We start from the raw sequence: 19,058 nt of genomic DNA on the forward strand, positions 1-19,058 counted from the left end.
AAAGTCCAAGTTCTGGCCCCGAAGGAACTGACCTCTATTACGCGGGGTTAACCGCTTGGCATTCTCACTTCCGGCAAGACTTTGATTGGTCTCCCAATCCTATTAGTCTTAGATACCAAACCCTTATGACATTTCGGTTTTGTGTCACGATCAAAGGGTTGTTTCCGAAATATTAAAAATACTTTAACAGCAAAAAGCAATCGAGATACTATCGTCTACTTAAAAAAAATATTGTTTCTTTTTAAAGATATTCAAACAATAAAAATAAATAAAAATAAAATAATATATATAAATTAATTTTACGCAAAAAAAATAATTTACGTTTTGGTAATTGTAAATTTCGGTGGTATGTTATTTCAACAATGCAATGAGACGTCTACGTTCTATAAGGGAAACTGTCGGGTTTGTATGCGTTATTTGTAAAATATTCGTCGCTATTCGAGATATTTTTCATCGCGTACCGATTTTCACGTTTGCCCGATTTCGAGGTAGGAAAGCGTATAGATCAGATCCATGTAGGGTACTACCTTCTTCGTGCATTCCACGTTTCAAAGCATATGCAGATGGATAGATGGAAACCTGTGACGTTGGTTCCCGCCTTACCGTGGAGTCTCCGGAGACACCGTGTGTCGCGACCCTAAATAATACACGAGCATATTTTTCTATCGCACATGCGATGTCGTTGGCACGGTTGAAAATACACGATTGTCAGCATCCCAATTTATTTTCAAGTTTTAAAAGACAAAAAACACCTAAGTTTGAATTATTACAGAAGAAATAAATGCGCGATAGAATAATATTTCACGTGTCTCTCAAAAATTCTGCGAAGTTATACGGAAAAGTTATTCATACCGTCAACATTATTGTGATATTATTTGATTAATGCTTTTATTTATATATGTTATGAATATTCAAGAATTTCAGTAACTTTATTCATCAAAATTATCAAAGTTAATATTTCTTTTTTTCTTTTAAAATGTCTTAGTTTCTGTAAGAATTTTTATATAAAATATGTCCATCGATATATATTTTTTAAATATAAATTTAATTCTATAAACACGTTATATTTTAAATGAAAATTGAAATAGAAGACGTAGAGATTTTCGTGTTTATGAGAGAGAGCAGGGAACAGCGGTTTTTGCAGACAATATTAAAACTGTATGAAGATAAATATCTTCTTGCCTCGGAACTTGAAGAACTAAGTATTAAGTTATGAATCATAAAGATAGGTCGTTGAATTACGATCGAGTTTCACGTTACATTACGTCTGAGAGACCTTCAGGAGCATTTACTTTTTAACTACAATGCAATAAGGTATTTAAAATAAATTTTATCACCGTAGATAAAATTGATAATTAAATTAAGCGTACGTGTTCCGACGATATATAAAATAAATATCTTTATTGATTACCATTAATAAAGTCGCGCCGTGCCTACGTTAAGTTTTTTGTTACGCGATCCTTTAATTTGCAAAGTGAAACGCACGAAGCTCTTTGCCTTGCAAAATTAATCTAAAAGCGATTGGGGTTTGCTTAACGCGATGTTAGAAGTCGATGGCCTTACGGATGGCCGCAGCCACGCGTTCTCATCGCGCAGGTGCAGGAGGTTGGAGCTGTGCTCTGCAATTAAGAGCCCGAGGTCCCTGCAAATTAAGAGTTAAGGTGCATAGGTGGCCCCGCCGGAGTGGGGGCCCAGGCGGCTGGTGGATTTCACGGGGGTTGAAAGCTGCGAAGGCGGTACCGGACACGCCCCGGGTGGCCGTACGCGCAACCACTGTGCGCCTTTCCTTGCGATATTCCACCTATATACCCCTGAAAACCCTAGTACACCCCGGGTGTCTCTCTATTCCTACTCACTCCCACCCCCCCTTTGCACGCGGCAAGACGGCCGGGCTATGCACAGGATCGACGCGAAGGGCGCGAACCCACGATGCACCGGTGTGCACCGCGCATCTTTCGATATCTTTTTATTATTGTACCGAAAGTACGTCCGCCATTAATCCTCGTACCCCCGATGCTTTCAAATCGGAGATGTGGTCGGGATAAAGTAATTCTATACTACTGGGTTCACCTCAGAATAGTATGTATGCGCTTCGAGGTGGACGTATAATCGTATGATTTTTATATGTATCGCAACACACGATTTTGTATCACTTTACTATATCTTAAAGAAATGCTGTTCTTTTTTTTTTTTCTTTTGTTTAAATAAATTTAATTTTTATAACGCGCTCGGTTAATAATATTCCCAAAGATACTATCTATATTTTTAAAACCGTGTAATCCTTTGATATTTGTAATCTTTCCGGAAACAGCAAATCTTTGTTGCTTCTTGAAATAGATATTGTTGCGAATAAGTAAGTCAGAGTAAATAAGTCAGGCGAGCTGTTGGGATTTATGTCTTAAGAATTAAGCTTGATGAAAGATTGAGTTACACGGCGAAATTTTCGGGGATGCGGGTCGTTGGTAGATTAGCTGCCAATCTCTACTATATTTCGGGAATGATGTCTACGTGCACGCGCGCGAGGTTTCCCAATACTTTTGGGACAAATTCGGGAGGGCACGGGCGTAGAACGGTAATTACGGGAGTCGGAAAGTCGTCAGCCTCGGTCATAACTTCGTAGGATTCCCAGGAGGGCCCGGGTGCAATTTGTCGGTAGGCTCGGTAGCACAGCGGGTGAAAAGGACCGGCCGCGATTATTTGGGGCGTTGGATGCAGGATGCAAACAACGACGGGGGGGACGTCGAATAAATGACGTGCGTCTGTTTGTGCATTCGTCTCATTCCGTCGATCGTATTCCTCCCCCTCCGTCTGTACTGAATTCGTTCGGTGTACAAAATCGTAGCTGTCACATTGTTTTCGGGAGAGCAGAGCCTACTTGTAATTATAAGACGTAACGATTAATCAGGCGGGCGCACGAAGCTAATACGAATTATTTTTATCTATCATAGAATATTATTACGTTGACTGTTTTATATTTTTTCACGTGTTGTCGCGCAATAAATCAAAATCATGGTAAGATTAAATTACTGTTTGAAGTAACTATCGTGTTAATAATTTAAAAAAGTTTGTATTATTTTCTGCGCGACTGAATTATTAGTAAAAATTATAGTATTGTATCAAAATTTTTTTTTTTATGGATATCAAATATAGAAATAATTTTAAAAATAGAGAAACCGTAGCGACGTTCGTTAAATATCCACCGACGATGAGTCGCGGCGAGAAAAATCGCGGTCGTCGCCTTCGATACTTGCGGCTCGCGCATCTCAAGAGCTGCGGCATCGGCCGTGCGGCGGTTTATCAATGATTCAAGCGCAATCTCATTTCGTATGATAATCCGTGGACCCGGAGAAATATTCATCGTGGCGGTTCGGCGGTCCTCATGAAATTCCGTGGCTCTCGCGGCTTCTGCGCGCCTTAGGAAGCCACCAGAGGCCCCGCTGCAGCTTTGCGGGATTTTCGTATTCTCTGGCGAGATGATGTTACCCGGGCGCGGGACACCGTGATGCATGTAAGAACATTCCGGCTTCTTCAGTCGGAAGACGGAGAAGAAACAGCGACAACGGCGGCCGGACGTTCGCGGCCGGGCGAGAAAAGCGGGAGAAGGGAGGCTGCTCGAAGTAGAAACGAAGGGGAAAACCAGAGTTCTTCGCGGAAGTTTGATGCCAGGCTCGAGATGCGAGAAGCCGCGGGATTACCGCCGATAGGGGATGATACTTTTGTGAGTCGGACACGGGTAAATGATGGATCGTCCTGGTCGTGTCGAGGAATGTAAAACTCACGTAAATCTCAGGGTTTCGCGCGGCGAACTAACGCACGGCTCACGTACTTTGCACTTCGTTCGCTCGTGAGTTTCGCCGCTATCTTTTTCGTGACAGTCATGCTGATGAGAACTGACGCGCGTTTCCAAGAGCTCCGAACGAATCGTCATAAGTACAGCTTAAGTAGTTACACGATGAAGCCGACTTAAAATTATATTACCCAATAAAAAAAATCGATTTGTTAAATAAATATCATGCTAATTGTCGTCAAAATTAATTAATTTTATTCTCGGCATACTTTCGAATTAATCGAGTGATTTTATGCTAAGCTACTAGAAAGGAAAGTTCTAAAAAAGGATATATCAAAATAAACGAGGTGTGTAGACAAAATATCGTTTAGACGACATATCTGTGCTCTCTAGAGAACTTCAACGAGCGTGTACCTGACCAAAATCCAACCCGACATTCTTCTGGGACCTCGAAAAGTCAAATATTTGGACCGATTGCAGAGTCATCGAAGGCCTCACGCGCGTGGCTTTCTTTCACGAGAAAATCGGTGGTTTTCACGCGATTCACCAGCGACCACGCAGTTCGAAGGAAAGAAACATTGTTCGAGTTTCGTTGTATCCTCAGGGACATGCTCTCCTCCGCCTCGCCAACAGCTGATTAATCGTTCTGCTCTTTCCCGGGGGACCAGGGAGACGCATCGAGCGGCTTCTTTGTCGTTGTGAACGGCGTTTTGTACTGACTATTTTTCGTTTACCGTTATAAGAAGCGGACCGTCTTGAGGAATATAGCGTTTCTTATAGCACCCTCCTCCCCGCCGCCTCCTCGCGTGTTTCTATCGCGCCAGATGATTTTTGAAAGGCAATGTATTTTCTCTTTGTATTCGCGAATAATCATTTCAACTTCTACGGATATAGAAACAAGAAGAATTTGTTGATGCAACTTGGCACGTTTACAAATATCAAGTATATTGCATTGATCCAATTTTATTTCAATGTAGGCGCATTAATATTCTAATCTCGTGAAAGAAAATAGCAACGACTCGGAGAGTGAAAATACCGGTTACAAAGAGGACGTGCGGGGCAGTTTGTTAAGCACCGAAGTCGCCCCCGCAGTGCGGTATATCCGGTGCAGCTTAATTTGTTTATTTGGTACGGATGGGGGGAGGGGGTGTGGTAGGAGATATTCGTAGAGCGAGAGGGTGAATTGCAGCGCGATACAATGTTTTATTTAAATACGTCGCTGCGATCCAGCTCGCGCCCCATGGGTGTCCTGGACGGTAGCTGCCTACACTTAATATGGGAAGCGACAGACTCATTTTTATTTCTCAGTCCCATAGAAACCGACGTGGAGGACCTCTTTCGTTTTCCGCCCGTCGCGATTTTATGAGTTTCGTATACGTTCGCGTCGTAAACCAGTATTCTGCATTTCGTAGTGCGTGCTATTTTATCGTTGACATTTATAGCCGCAAAAACTGACGTATTATTATGATGTTCAATTCATTTATTTTATTCTACGTTAACATTTTTATTTTAATAATAAAGTTTTTCAAGAGTTTTAAAGAATGTCACTTATTATTTAATCAGAAACAAAAATAAGACAATAATTCGTTTAATTGAAGGTTTTTTTTTTCTTCCATTTTCTAAACATATATTATTAATTTTATTTCATAATTGTCGACAATGATGGAGAAACATTTGCGCTCGTATTTTTACGAGTCAAATAAGATATAAAAAAGAAAATCTTTTGAAACACCGACAATTTGTATTATGCCGGTTGTCGTAATACTAACTTTTACTCTGTGCACAATGGAGATTTTTTTTTTTTTGAAAAGACTGCATGAATTTTAAATTGACATTGGGAGCAGGATTTCGTGCAGTATAATTTGAGTTAATTTCGCTGCAGGGAACAAGAGACCCGATTAAAAACCTCGGCTCATTGTCTTATGTTTGCTTCTGGTGCACGTACGACACTGGGCAATTTTCTCGAATCTCTCCCCGTAAGTTGAGAGGATAAAGGTGTACCGAAAAATTCTACAGATTATTCGCCCCGGCTTACGAATTTTAATTAATCACTTATGATTCAGACACACTTTGTGACGGTATATCCTTAGATAAAGCTCTGATCACTTGACTACGAAATTACCTATCTTGCTACTAAAGCCGAAAGCACTCGACCATCGAAGATTCTACGTGAAGATAATTATGAATTCTCTTTCAAGATTACGTCGAAATCCCAGAGGGTTATCACAGTCAATGAAAGACGGTTCGAAGTTAAGGATGTCACATTGAACGATCGAGTCAAGAACAGAAAGTTTTGTCCTTTGCATGGCCGAATGGAAAATAATAAAAATTTTCGAGATACCACAGTCGTGCGAGAAAATTAATTAAAAATTTGGACTTCGATACTTCGGAGTATAAAGCAATTGATTAAATTTTTATTCCTCGCTCGTGGACGTGAAATTTTAATATCTTCTGGGCAACGAGTGAAGACATTAGATCGCCAAGGACGTAGGCAAATACGGTTAACGCTGTTTGCTCTGGTTTGAATGGTAGTTACATGTGTGGTGCCTGTGCCGCGAGTGAGATCTTCCTACCCTGTGACCTTCCTCGGCTCAGTGCGTAACGGTCCCTCAAGTTAAATAGTATAATGGCCAATTTAAAATGTCCCGGAGTATCTAAGATTTGTGTTTGCCCGTGGTCGAGATGTGTTTGAACGACATCTCGTCTCTCCGCGAACCGAGAATGGAGAAAGAACACAGTCGCGACCGCGAAAAACCCCATGGGCCTCGGACACATATTGAACTTTTCGAACCACGTACATGCAAGTTAGGTTGTGACTCTAATGCTTGAATATAAAAATATTAACCGCTTGAATTTTATTAATGTGATTTATAGAAGTAGCTTGTAATGTGCGCGCAACAAGGCTCGCAAAAACCAATGAAACCCTTTATTATTAAAAAGTATATATTATAAATAGCTCGAACGTAAATCGTTCCGTTTTAACTGTCGCTGAAAAATCGATGCGGAATACTGGAAACAAGTAGGATCGAAAAATATATTTTCGCCGTTGCATTTTACGTCTGCCAATCCGGTATCGCGAAACTAAACGTATCACGCGCTCCTGCCGAACGCGATCCCACGGGATGGAGCACCCAACACGCCTATTTTTCACGTGATAACCGTAGGAGCGGCGGCGGAAAGGGAACGACGCATTATTGCATTGTCCAGTTTGATAGAATCCCAAAATCCTTCAGGTTCTGCGACGCGGCCACGCGAGGTGCCTAGCAATGCGCCTTGCGGCCATTTTCCCCAGGGCACGCGGTAACCCATCAAACTTTTAGCTGGACAACCCCCACCCCGGCTCCGGTAGTTCTTCTTCTTTTGCTGGAACGTGCCAGCAGCCAGCACTGCGGCAAGGTTGTGCGGGGGATCTTCTCGTGATGAATATTGCAAGGGGCGCTTATTGTTTCCACTCACAAATCATCCGCCGATGTCTCGCGGGGGGCGAGCCGCAATGTTTTATTCTCCTTTGGTCGACAGGGTCGACACCGGTAGATATAACCGAACTCGTGTGTGCTCAAGAAGCCTCGCGTCCTTCCCGAAAGGACCGTCCTCGCCCGATGGCAAGACATATCGCCACCATTATGTGCCGGAAATCTTGTTTGATTGAAGCGAATGGTCGTTGTAAAAGATTTCCGAGAATAATCGTGAATGTCGCGGTAGCATGCAATAAAATAAATCAGTTGCACGTGATCTTTACAAACTTTTTATCCTGCATTTGAAAAGGAGTAAAGTTGACTTGTATTTCGTACGCTAATACTTCAAATATAATTTTTATATCCTATATATAATTAAATGTATTTTAGAAAACAAAAAAGTCTATTTTTTTTATTATTAAATTATGAAAAAAAAAATTTTAATTAGTTAAAAAATTAAAATAAAATACATGTAAGTCTAACATAAATTATTACATCTATTTTTTTTTTCCTTTTTTTTTTGTTTTGTGCAAATGTTTTACGATATCCAGTCTTGCGAAAGAAATGCGCGTTACTAGAAGTATATGTTCCAGTTCTTTACGAGGGAAGCTAAATGGAGGTTGGGAAAAGAATGTGAACTCGTTTCTTTTGGTGGCTCGAACGCCACCCTCGTCCCAATTCCGTAACAATAATTTTGCAAATAGCCGGCGGAAGCCGCCGCTAAATAATGAAGTATCTTGTCGTACAGGAAGATTCAATTTGCGGCAACGCATTGGGTAAACTAAGGTAGAAGAAAAAAAATTTTGATGATGAATTTACTATTTTCCTTGATAACATTTTTAACGTTAAACACATTTTCGCTTATTTATATTTTTTTTATGCGTGCTGTATAATTTTTATTCAACTTTTACGTAAATTTTATTCTGCTGTTATCATAAATTCCATCTTAATATCATCCTAACCATAGAATTTTTTAAACAACTATACTTTAATAAGTTTTGATAAATGGATACATTACTATTGTGCGTGTTGCAAAAGTTTAATTTGTTATTTGTTATGTCTAGAACTCGCCACAAGTTATAACATATTTTAAGCGAAACTGATGGTAAGCGTAAAATATTCAAATATAATATTCAAATGTCGACCGTAAACTGGAAACTTGATTTCCAACACCTATGAATCAACGTCAATACGTTTTCTTTAGATGCTGATTCTTGGATATGGACAGAAATCGTATTAGGGTCTGGCAAGGGCTGAGAGGTATACAAAATCTATGAGTAAACTCCACGTAAATACGTATTTAAGTACGCGTATAAATAAAATTTGTAATAATTAAAAAATGATAAATCGTTACATTATTAAATTAATTACTTTATAATCTTTTATAAATCCCACGAAATTTTTATCAGATAAAAACAATTATTAAAAAAAATAAATAAATAAATAAACAACAATCGGAATAACACATTAACAATTTTTAAAAACAATGTACAATTGTACGGTGAAATTGTACAAGCTTTCAATCATTTTCAGGTAGGGCGAGAAGTTGCGGATTTCTGCACATCGGGAGGGGGAGAGCTCACCAGAACGTGTTTACTCCCGGCGAAACTAATTGCGCGTGCACGATTTTATTAAATTTGTCCACAACGTTACCTCGTTTGCATTCGTTAATGAGTTTTCGGTCTGGCGGTCCGGGCCGTGGAAGTAACGAGGTTTGGACGGACGAAGGGGAGGGCAGGTGTACTCGAGCAAGAGGGATGAGAGCGGGAGTGTGCCGGTTCGGTTTTTGCCCGAATTTGCATACTTTTCGCGGTGGTTTAATTTCTACGGCCCCGCAAAATCGGACGGCCCCTTTTTTGCCCTTACACCACGAACACCGTCGGACCGACCAGGCGGACCTCCGATACGGTATAAGTACACGAAGGATGTGATAGGCCATCGTAGATCACTCTGCGGTCTGGCATCTCAAGGGTCGCATTATCCCTACCTCAACCCCTTTCGTGGGAGTAACCCTTTTTGGTCGGTCCTTCTTCTACAAATTACACTGGACCTTCTATTGCACCGACCGCGAAAGAGTTTAATCGACCCCGCGGAAAAAAGATGGGCACCTAAGCGTTCTTCGTACGTTCGAAGGAGAATAGTTTCTTTTCGCGTGCTTGAAGAGATACCGGTGCAATTTATCGACAGCCTTACCGGGGGCTTCGCTCGACCAATTACATTAGTCCATCACACGATATTTCGCGTGTCAACGGATTTAGAAATATGTTCCGAACGCACGCTTGAGATACTCACAATACCCACCGGATAATTTCTCAGCGCGTTTCAACATATCCTCCTTAAAACGCATTAAAAAACTTTCCCGAAGCGTGCTTCTTATAATAGCAGTTCCTCGACGACGATACGGACTCCCGCGGGATTCGAACCACTTGGAATATTTACGATAAATACTTACACATACTTTTGCGTGCAGATAACGAAGGGTGCCGACCGATAAAAATATTATTCAAATTTGTTATATGTATATGCAATCAAGCATTATGATATCGAAGTTGAGCCATAAGCATTAAAAAAAAAAAAAAAAAACAAATCTTTTGAAATTAATATTATTAAAATAAATTTCAAACGTAAAATAAAATTATATAATATTATATGAGTTAAAGTACAAGCATAATTATATTTAAAAGTGTAATATTGATTTTGCAGCACGACATAATATTAAATTAATACATTTTAATTTGATTGCATGTACATAATATATAAATTTGAACTGTTTTTATGTAAATTCTAGATGCAGAATTATTTATATCTTTTTTTTTAACACATACTATCTGTACTTTATAAATTATTTAAAAAAAAAAAAAAAAAAAATTGTAACAAAAACTCTAGATAACTACAGTTCAGTGACCCGAAGGTGTGATGTAGCTTGATGTCTGAGCAATATCACGGGGACATGGTCATCTTAATAGACTCGTCGGTCGCTCGGCGCGAAGCCTGGAAACCGAAAAGCACGCACCAATGATTTTAATGAGATTCACAAGTCGGAAAGCCCGTCTGAAGTTATGACACGCTTATAGTGCCGGACTTTGTGACGGAGGAAGTTCGCATCGCTCTACCCTCGTCGTATGCAACATGGCGAAACAAGAAATCCAATGCGTGATCCGATGGCGAGATGAAGAAAATCTGATATTTCCCCGATTCCCTGAGGATCGCCGTGGAAAGAAACGTTATAAGAAATTTTACGGGCCCCGGCTAAATTTTCAAAATCGCCAGGTTTTCGTGAAACATTGACATTTACGCCCGACCGTTTTGTAAGTTTTCAGCACGCGGTTACGTACACGACGCGTGATGAGAACGAAGTGGAAGTGGTTGAATTTCAGTTTCGCTTTACCGGATGGTCCGTTGTGCCGAGAGCGCGGATGGGGAAAGCACGGTGGGGTGAGAATGAGGAGAAACTGGCGGGATTGCGTTCATGTTGGTCATGAGTTTCGGACTTGGGAATTTCGGCCGGTGGCTCGTTCGCGGGGCACAAAGCGGTCTGCCGGACTTAACGTGATTAGCAGAGATACCCCAGCAGTTTCCTATTATCCGCGGTCCAGACGCCGCCGCACAACCGAGCAGTCTTCTCCTCCTTTTTCGACCCCCGTCAACCCCTTCAGCTTGATTCTACTCTACAATTGAAACGCGCTGATTATCAATGTCTTCAATTCGTCGCGAGCGTAACAAATATTAAACAAATTATTATTTTATTGTACGTATAAAGCCCTTTTTTAATTCCAGCTACGTTATAAGTACTATTAATAAAAAATACTCGCTGTTAATAAAAGCATTACATGAAAATTTTTAAACGTTCCATTCTTATACACGGTTATGAAAAACGTAATATAACGTAATGTTAAAAAAAAAAATAATTTCTCGATTAATTTCCTATAATAAATTTACATTAAAAAAAAAAAAATAAATAAATAAAAGAATAAATTAAAACAAGACCCGTATTTATTTTTCAAATTACCGGAATATTTATCAAGTATTTCTCGATTTTCACAAGATCAACGCGATCGATGACGTTTAGAACTCCGTTACGGATCCGGCAAAGGTTCAACGGCTAGACTCGATCCTAAAATCAGAAGTGCGGAGCGATACGAGAGGGTATACTAGGCGTATGAGCTTACAGACAGTATACAGAGTGAGAGTCCCTGCGAGTATGAAACTCAATTTGATTCCTGCTTCCCCTCAACCCCCGTCGTCGGAACCGGAGGTGAGTGGGACGAGAGGGACTCGGGGGTGGCGGTGGTCCGCCACCCCAGAAAAGGGGGTGCTCCCAGGGGCGCGCGACTGACCCGACATCCTGCAGGATCCAGCCACTCATATTGCCAATTACCAACTCTACGACCCTCTCGCTCTTCGCTCGCTTTGGACTTCGGATGATTCCAGCCACTTCCAGGCTGTTCCAGTTACATCGGCGCCGGTGTACATTCTCATAGCCGTCATAGCTGGAAAAGGCCCGCTGGCTAGACGCACGCCAAGTAAGCGTAATCTCTGGCGAATATTAAAGGATTTATGTTTCCTCTTACCGTACTGAGTGCACTTTGCGTGTGATCATTTCAAGAACAGGGCGGGCGCGTTAATGGTAATAGATTGCCCATCTCATCTCATCTCACTTAGATGACCTCTTTCCAAACGTTGAAATTACATCACGGGGCCGAAATCATATATTTCTATACGTCACATATATTTCGCTAATCTAACATATTTGACGAAAGCATGTCACTTGAGGTAGGCTTCGAAGCCGCGCGAATTAAAATTAAATTAATATCGCCAATGTAATTGACATTGTGCATGTAATTGCAAAATAATTTACGCGTATGTATAAATACGAATTAAAATATTATATGAATTAATTTATCAGCAAATGTAAAAAAAAAAAAAAATAGTTTAAATTTAATAATTATTAATATTTGTAAAAATTGTAGAAATAATTGTAATTATAAGAGAAGAGGGAAGAAATTCGAATTACGTAAAATAGTACACGTATCTTTCGATGTATCGAATAGATTTCCGTAGAATATTGAAATTTTATAACCGCACACAATCGAAATGAAACCACGAAAATACGATCGCGAAATCACTTAGGTTTATTGGATCGGATAAGAAGCGGCGGTGCATTTGGAGGTAATCGTATATAAAATCTATATGTCACACGTATACGTCCCTATATCCCGGAGTTTATGCGTTATAAAAGAGGGGTTGCCCCGTGGCACGTGGATAGAGGACAAGCTTGCGGGGAGGGTGGCATCGAAAGGTGGAAGAGCGTTGGAAAGAGGTGGAACGGTGAGTTTAACAAATATTGAAGTCTCGGAGACGTCAGCTCGCCCGCGGGCTCCCTTCGTCGCGATCCAGGGAAAGAAAGTTCCGAGTTTAAACTTGTCTAAATGTTTATACTTTTCCTCCGCCACGATATTTCCGCGAGACCCGCGCCCGATCTCTCTGCTATATGTGCTCCTAACGCCGCTATCTTTCTGACGTGTCCTCGAAACGACATTCTCGCCCATCCGCCTTTCAATATTTTTCCCGTGCGTACCGACACTTCCGTTCGCGCTACTTTCGCCTCCTCGTACCGGAATGTCGTGCATTTCTTATACGCCCCGTAGCTCGGACTCACGGACTTACTTTCTCCCTGCTTTGCCGCCACCCCTCCTCCCCCCCGTCACGCGTGCCCACCTTTGATATACTCGCACGAGCACGGGACTTCTTGAGCTTCGCGTCACGAAAATGCCACGGTTATTATGCATGTATGCCGGGATTCGATGTCGCGGGGGTATGGGGCATTCTCTTTTTCACTCGAATCCCCCGCGGTGTTGCCCCGGCGCCCTTGAATGCTTCGGGAGCATTTCGCATTCCCGTTTAAATTATATAACGGCCTCATGTTTTTCCGAGCTTTCGGAGTTACCTCGTATAACCGCAAGACGCTCCGAAGGCGCCAAATGCGCCTATTTTATCAACATCACAACAGTAAAATGATCAAAAGAATTTTATTCGCGAAAAGTCCGCGGCGCTGAGTCGACTCTGCTCTGCGAAACGCGATATTGAAACAAGAATACCATTTTGCAGTCGGAATAAAAATAAGATAAGCCGCGGGGTTCATTAATCAAGTGTATTCTCTTAATTATTCGTAATGTAATGCACTTCCGATGGTATGCGTATTGCTAAAAGCGTACCGGAAATATTCGGAAACGGCAACGACGGCGTAAAAAAAGGAAAAAAAAAAATTCGATATACACCGTATTGGATCTCGATGCAGAAACGATTGTGGCCGATTATAAACGCATCGCGGCAATGCTCGCAGGTAACGTGGGGTGGGCTGATTCGCGAAGGGTGGGCGATGGTGGGTGGCTTACGGTAGAGTAAGATGTAATTTTCAATACCCCGGCCCGGAGTCTCTGGAGGCGCAAGGGGAGCCACAATTCCGGGGGTTTACCGTGCGCTGTCGACGTAAACTCTCCTCAGTCGCACCCCCGTCGGCCGAAGTCAGCCACGGAGAGCACCACTTATTCGAACCCCCAGTGACTGTCAATACCAAGTCGTATACTGTCTCTATTCGCGTACAAAACATATACAAAAAAAAAATCTTATCGCATGCTTAGTCCATCAAGATTCATTTACATTCAACATAAATCACGATATGTCCACGAGTTAGATTATCACGTAATGAAAAATGCTCGGAAACATCGTGTTACTTTCTTTACATTTAATTAATTCAATTAGTAAAAGTAAACGTACCGCATATGGAAGATAGAATGTAATATTAATCAAATTTACGCAATTATTGTACAAATTTGTTTTATCTCACGTTAAATTATTATTAATAAATGATACGAACATTTTAATTTATGCTGGAAATATTTTTCGAATATCTTAAGTATTCAATCGTATTTTTTTATTAATTAAATCATTTAAAATGATTATTAATAATTCGTATATTAAAATTCTTACTGCAACGTGCATTTTTCTATATGTTATCGGGAAAAACTTTGCTTTTATGCAAGAAATATTCAAGCGCGGTATTGAAACTGTTAGTGTCCATATCATTGGCAGCTGTCAAAGATTTTCTTTAATGTATAGTTCTCCTATGACTGTACGCACGACGAAGAAAGGCACGTCTCTCTACTTGGATCTTTCGCAATGACTAACCTCATTTTGAAGTTGCTACCATGACGTTCGCCAAAGCAAGGTGAGAACCACATGTGAGAACCTTGTTCACAGCCCAGGGGAGAGCTGAGAGTCACACTGATCTTGCTCTTTGTCGCGGGACCCATTGGAGTGCATCCTCCACCTTCGAAGCACACTCCCCCACTGCATTCCCTTCTGCCTCGCCACGGTCCTCTCGGCATCCTCTGGTATCTTCCTTCCGGAGTCGCGAGGTACATAGCGTGGCTTTTGAAACCTCTCGAGAGGGTACATTGACTTCGATATTCCGTATCGAGTTACGCTCGTTTCGTGTACCAAACAGTTGATAGAAGGAGCACGAGTGCCGAACAAAACGTAGCACGCGAGGAAGTAAGATACGCGTCATATTAGCTCGTAATGTGTTAACCCGTTAAGTTTGCATTACTACTTTTTTTTTTTTCTTTTAATATAACGCACATAATAATTTACTTAATTTTTTTTTACTCTCAGTTTTTACTTTGCGTTTGAAGTAATAATTCAGAAGTAAAATACATCTATGGCAGTCGACGTAAGATCGAGTGTAATAATCAACGTAAAACACTTGTGACGATTGCGATTTTCGCACGGATAACGATCTCGGAGTCAGACAAATCCCCCAAACGCCGTGAATTAGTGTCCGTTTGATTTACCCATGGGAGGGTGAGGTAAGTCGGCAATCGACCGTTCGTCTCAGGTACACGCAAAAAACGTCTTCTGACTCTGCCACTGGAAATGCGATCGTCATCTAATTGGAACTCGATACCCGGTAACGAGGGTTACAAACTTTTCCGTTTTCTGTCTGCCTCAGCTCTCTCTCCCTACCGCGCCCTACGTCTTGCGTCCACCCCCTTGTTCGTTCACCTCCGTTTTCTCGGGGGCGCGTCCCCGCAAGTAACGCCGATGGGAGGGGATGAAAAATTGTTATCTTATTTATGAGCACGAGATTAGACCAGCGGTAGAGCGTTTCGCGCCACTAACAGGCGTCGGAATGATGAATGTCCCTTGAACCGAGCGTGCTTCTGCTTACGCCGCGAGTCGCGGTGTCCGTTTAAAAGGTCGTCGTTAATTAACTAATTAAATGAATACGTAGTAGTTCACGGATTGACCGTGTCACGCCACGACAGCCGCGAAGAGATTAGAATGCGCAAAAAACGAAGAGAAGTTGACACGAAATACAAACAAGGCACTTGGCGTTAACGCGATGCGCATAATAAAATTAATGAAGCGTTTCCTCGTCGATTCTATCGGTTTACTTCGGTTCAGCAAAATCTGTGTAATTTAATTCGTCCGTTTACACGACAGAAAATATATGCCCGACGTATGAATTATATAAATTCTAAATCATTAAATTATACTTTTTAATTATTACTTTTGATTTAAATAAATGTTACTTTAATTTCGCTTTGTTAATTCTAGACGGTGGACGGATAATTCTTTTACGTGATACGTTTCAAATATAACGCGTAAGAAAAAAAAGAAAAAAAAAGAGAGAGAGAGAGAGAGAGAGAAAAGATTTTATATAAAATATTAAAAGAAATTCTGAATTTCTCACGGAACAGCAAGTTGGATACGGCGAATTACTCTTGCGCTATTACGAGCTGTGGTTCGTTTGCAGAGCTTCTCAACGATGCAGACAGTGCATTCGACTGCAACCGGCCACGAGTCCCCAGGAGGGATGCAACACCAGCTTATCTACGCGCCAGTTTGGAAATCTCGGCGTGGAGATGCGATACGTCTGGAGGGAAGGCTGGTAGACGTCACGTGAGGAAAGAGTAAGAGAGTGAAGGGCGGGGGAGTTAAAGAGAGAGACGAACGAGGCGCGAGAAGCAGGGATATACACGAGCTGAAGCCGGAGAACCAGAAGGACGGGTGAAGAGAGGAGGGTATAAGGTCGCTTCAACCTCTCGGCATCCCACGAGGCCTCCGGTGTAATTAAGCGAGTGCACCCTCACATGTCTACGTACGTTCGCATCATGTCTATCCATCTAACCGTGGTAGGGTTGTTCTCTTCGTTGACTCGTCGTCCCTCATGCCAAGGGTCGAGAGATAAGGCCGCAAAAACCTTTGAAACCTCGGTACGTTCTCGGTACCTACATCTTGTAGCTACCCCCCCCCTCCCTCCCACACCCAACGAATTTAAAAACGTGCGCGTTGAGAAATACAACGTCGTCCACGGGGACGAGTCCGATGGTCACTTCTATCAGCATATCGTCAGATTGCGCATTACGGCGCGTCTCTTTGTTTCGCGGTAATTACTTGGGAGACCAAGCGCGGGAGCACGCGTGATTTGCGAAAGAGAGCTAGCTGTTTATCGAGGTCATTATTTCTCGAATTCATTTTACGAATTTCCATAGACTGAGAGATGTATTTGATGGAAAGGCGAAGAATGATTTAATGTCGATTGAAACGAAGCGTCCGCTCTTCTGAAGATTTTCCTCTTACGATATAACATTCGATAACTATAATTGAAGCGGAGGCAATAAACGAATATTACGGAGAACAGTGTACATGTTGGCGTGTACGTTATATGGTAATGGAGGGCCAATCATGCGGTAACTAGCCACCCTGGGGAGACGGTCAGAACTGCCACCCGGTGGTCAGCTCCCGTCAATGTGTCACTTACGTAGCCGGAATAGCGAACCCTCCCGATAGAGCATTACCACTGAACGTGTTTTCCCCTCGATTGCAAGTACTGTCAGTTTCCTGTCTAGACCGTTCTGTCCACGCGTTTTAAAAAGCTCGGAAGTTATCTCAAGCTTTCACAGGTGTGAAAGAAATTTATATTTCCTATCGTTTCTTTTCTATTTCTTTTTTCCTATTTCTATTTTTTCTTTTTTCTTATCGTACCGGAGATTACAGAGCGCGCGTTATTAGATTCGGTTATCAGTTGATTATATTAATAATTATAATTGAGTGATCTACAATCTACTGTGTGTTGCTGGTGTACTTACATTTGTAGCTTTCGGTCAGGTTAGGATAGGTTATTTTACGGTCATCAGTCCGTCCGCCCGTCCTTCCTTCCTTCCTTCCTTCCTTCCCTCCTTCCTTCTTTCCGTGGCAGTGTCCTGGATTATCTTGACGTCTTGCAGCGCTTCAAATCACTCGACACTCACTCGAGACGAACGACTGAAACAATGACGATGAATTAATGCGGCAATTATTTACGAATAAAATTATGAAGCGCGACGATCAGCTGTTGTACGAATTCTCACTTTCGATATTCATAGCGTTCTTAATTCCGCCGGATCTTCACTCGCATCGTCCTCGATCTCGGAACAAGAAACTGACGATGTAAAGCAAGGTCCAATGTCCAAGAGTCACTTCGATCATTTCTCGTCGACAGAATGCACGACGCCGAAAGTTTGCGCTAGGTGGCGGACGAGACCGGTCGCGACAATGTTCTCCGCGCACTTTATTTCCCTCAAGTTCGTCAAGCGTCACTCGCACGCAACGAAATGATTATCTCGGCCGCGACGAAGAAGACGGGCGAGGTGCAGATCTCGCGCCGTAACAACGACGATCGCTGGGACCGTCGAAGGAGACGGGGAATGACACGGACCGCGATACTAAATGTTCTCCGCGCACTTTATCTTCCTGGAGACCCGCAAAGATCACTTGCTCGAAACGAAACAAATGCCACGATCGCGACGAAAAAGACTGACGAGATGCGGATCTCACGGTCCGACAAAGACGGTCGCCGGAACCTGCCGAATAGAAATTTTAATGGCCGATCGGAAATGCACGATCCGGCGCGGAGTAATACACGTCGAGGGCGCTCCGTGTCCGCTGTACCCGCCGCGTAACCTTGTTCCGAAGCACTTCGAGACACGAAACGAAGCACAGAACGACGAGTGGGGTAACAAACGAGCACAGAAAATGATGCCCGTTCCCGAGTCGACAACGTCGACACAAATTCGTGTGCGATACTTTTCTATCCGCGGCCGAAAGTACGCGTATTCGCGGAGCGATTAGCAACACGTCGATTAACTCGCACTCGCGCCTCCGCAGTCAGGGTCATCACTCATGAAATGCGTAAACTACATAGACATAGCATGAGGTATTGTGGACCAATGAGCGTCGAGCATATTCAATATGGCGACTTAATGCACGACGCTCATTGGTCCAACAACCTTATACTATTTTTATGCAGTTTATGCATCTTGTGTGTGATAGCCCTTAGTCTAAAGTGGCCGTTAGAGATTTCGGGCGTTAAAGAAAAAGAAACAATCGCGTGAGAAAGTGAGAGAACCGATAGTCAATCGTCGTCCTCTCGCAGAGTTGTCGAAGTCACTGAGCTCGACGTCGAGCTTCTTTGTTTACGTTTATTTACGACGCTCGAGCACGTTTGTTCGCTACTCTGAACACAACATCACTTTCAAGCTGAACAAAAGATTAAAGTGTCGCACGCCGGAATTACAACCATAATGGATACGAACCGTAGCCAATTCCGTCGGCCGTTTCGCGATTGCCGTAGCCGTAAAGTAATCAGGCGTGACTTTTGTTACATAGATTATTGCCAAACGGGAGTGTCGCAAGGTAACGCGCGATGGTGTACAGTGAGTAATTATTTCTCACGATAATAATTAATCCGAGAGCATTCGCGAGTGTCCAGG

The 19,058-nt window shown here is 42.3% G+C and overlaps 1 protein-coding gene across 7 annotated transcripts in view; it reads right to left on the reverse strand.

Annotated features, from left to right (window-relative positions):
- Kn (EBF transcription factor knot) overlaps nucleotides 1–17,970 on the reverse strand; it is a 115,598-nt gene extending 97,628 nt beyond the window's left edge. For all 7 annotated transcript variants that reach the window (XR_011547718.1, XR_011547717.1, XR_011547714.1 and 4 more), the window contains exon 1: nucleotides 17,397–17,970. The gene's annotated coding sequence lies outside the window, so the exon portion shown is untranslated. The remainder of the gene's footprint in view (nucleotides 1–17,396) is intronic.
- Nucleotides 17,971–19,058: the final 1,088 nt, after the last annotated feature.

This window comes from Cardiocondyla obscurior, linkage group LG02, assembly GCF_019399895.1.
Source record: "Cardiocondyla obscurior isolate alpha-2009 linkage group LG02, Cobs3.1, whole genome shotgun sequence".
Lineage (NCBI taxonomy): Eukaryota > Metazoa > Arthropoda > Insecta > Hymenoptera > Formicidae > Cardiocondyla > Cardiocondyla obscurior.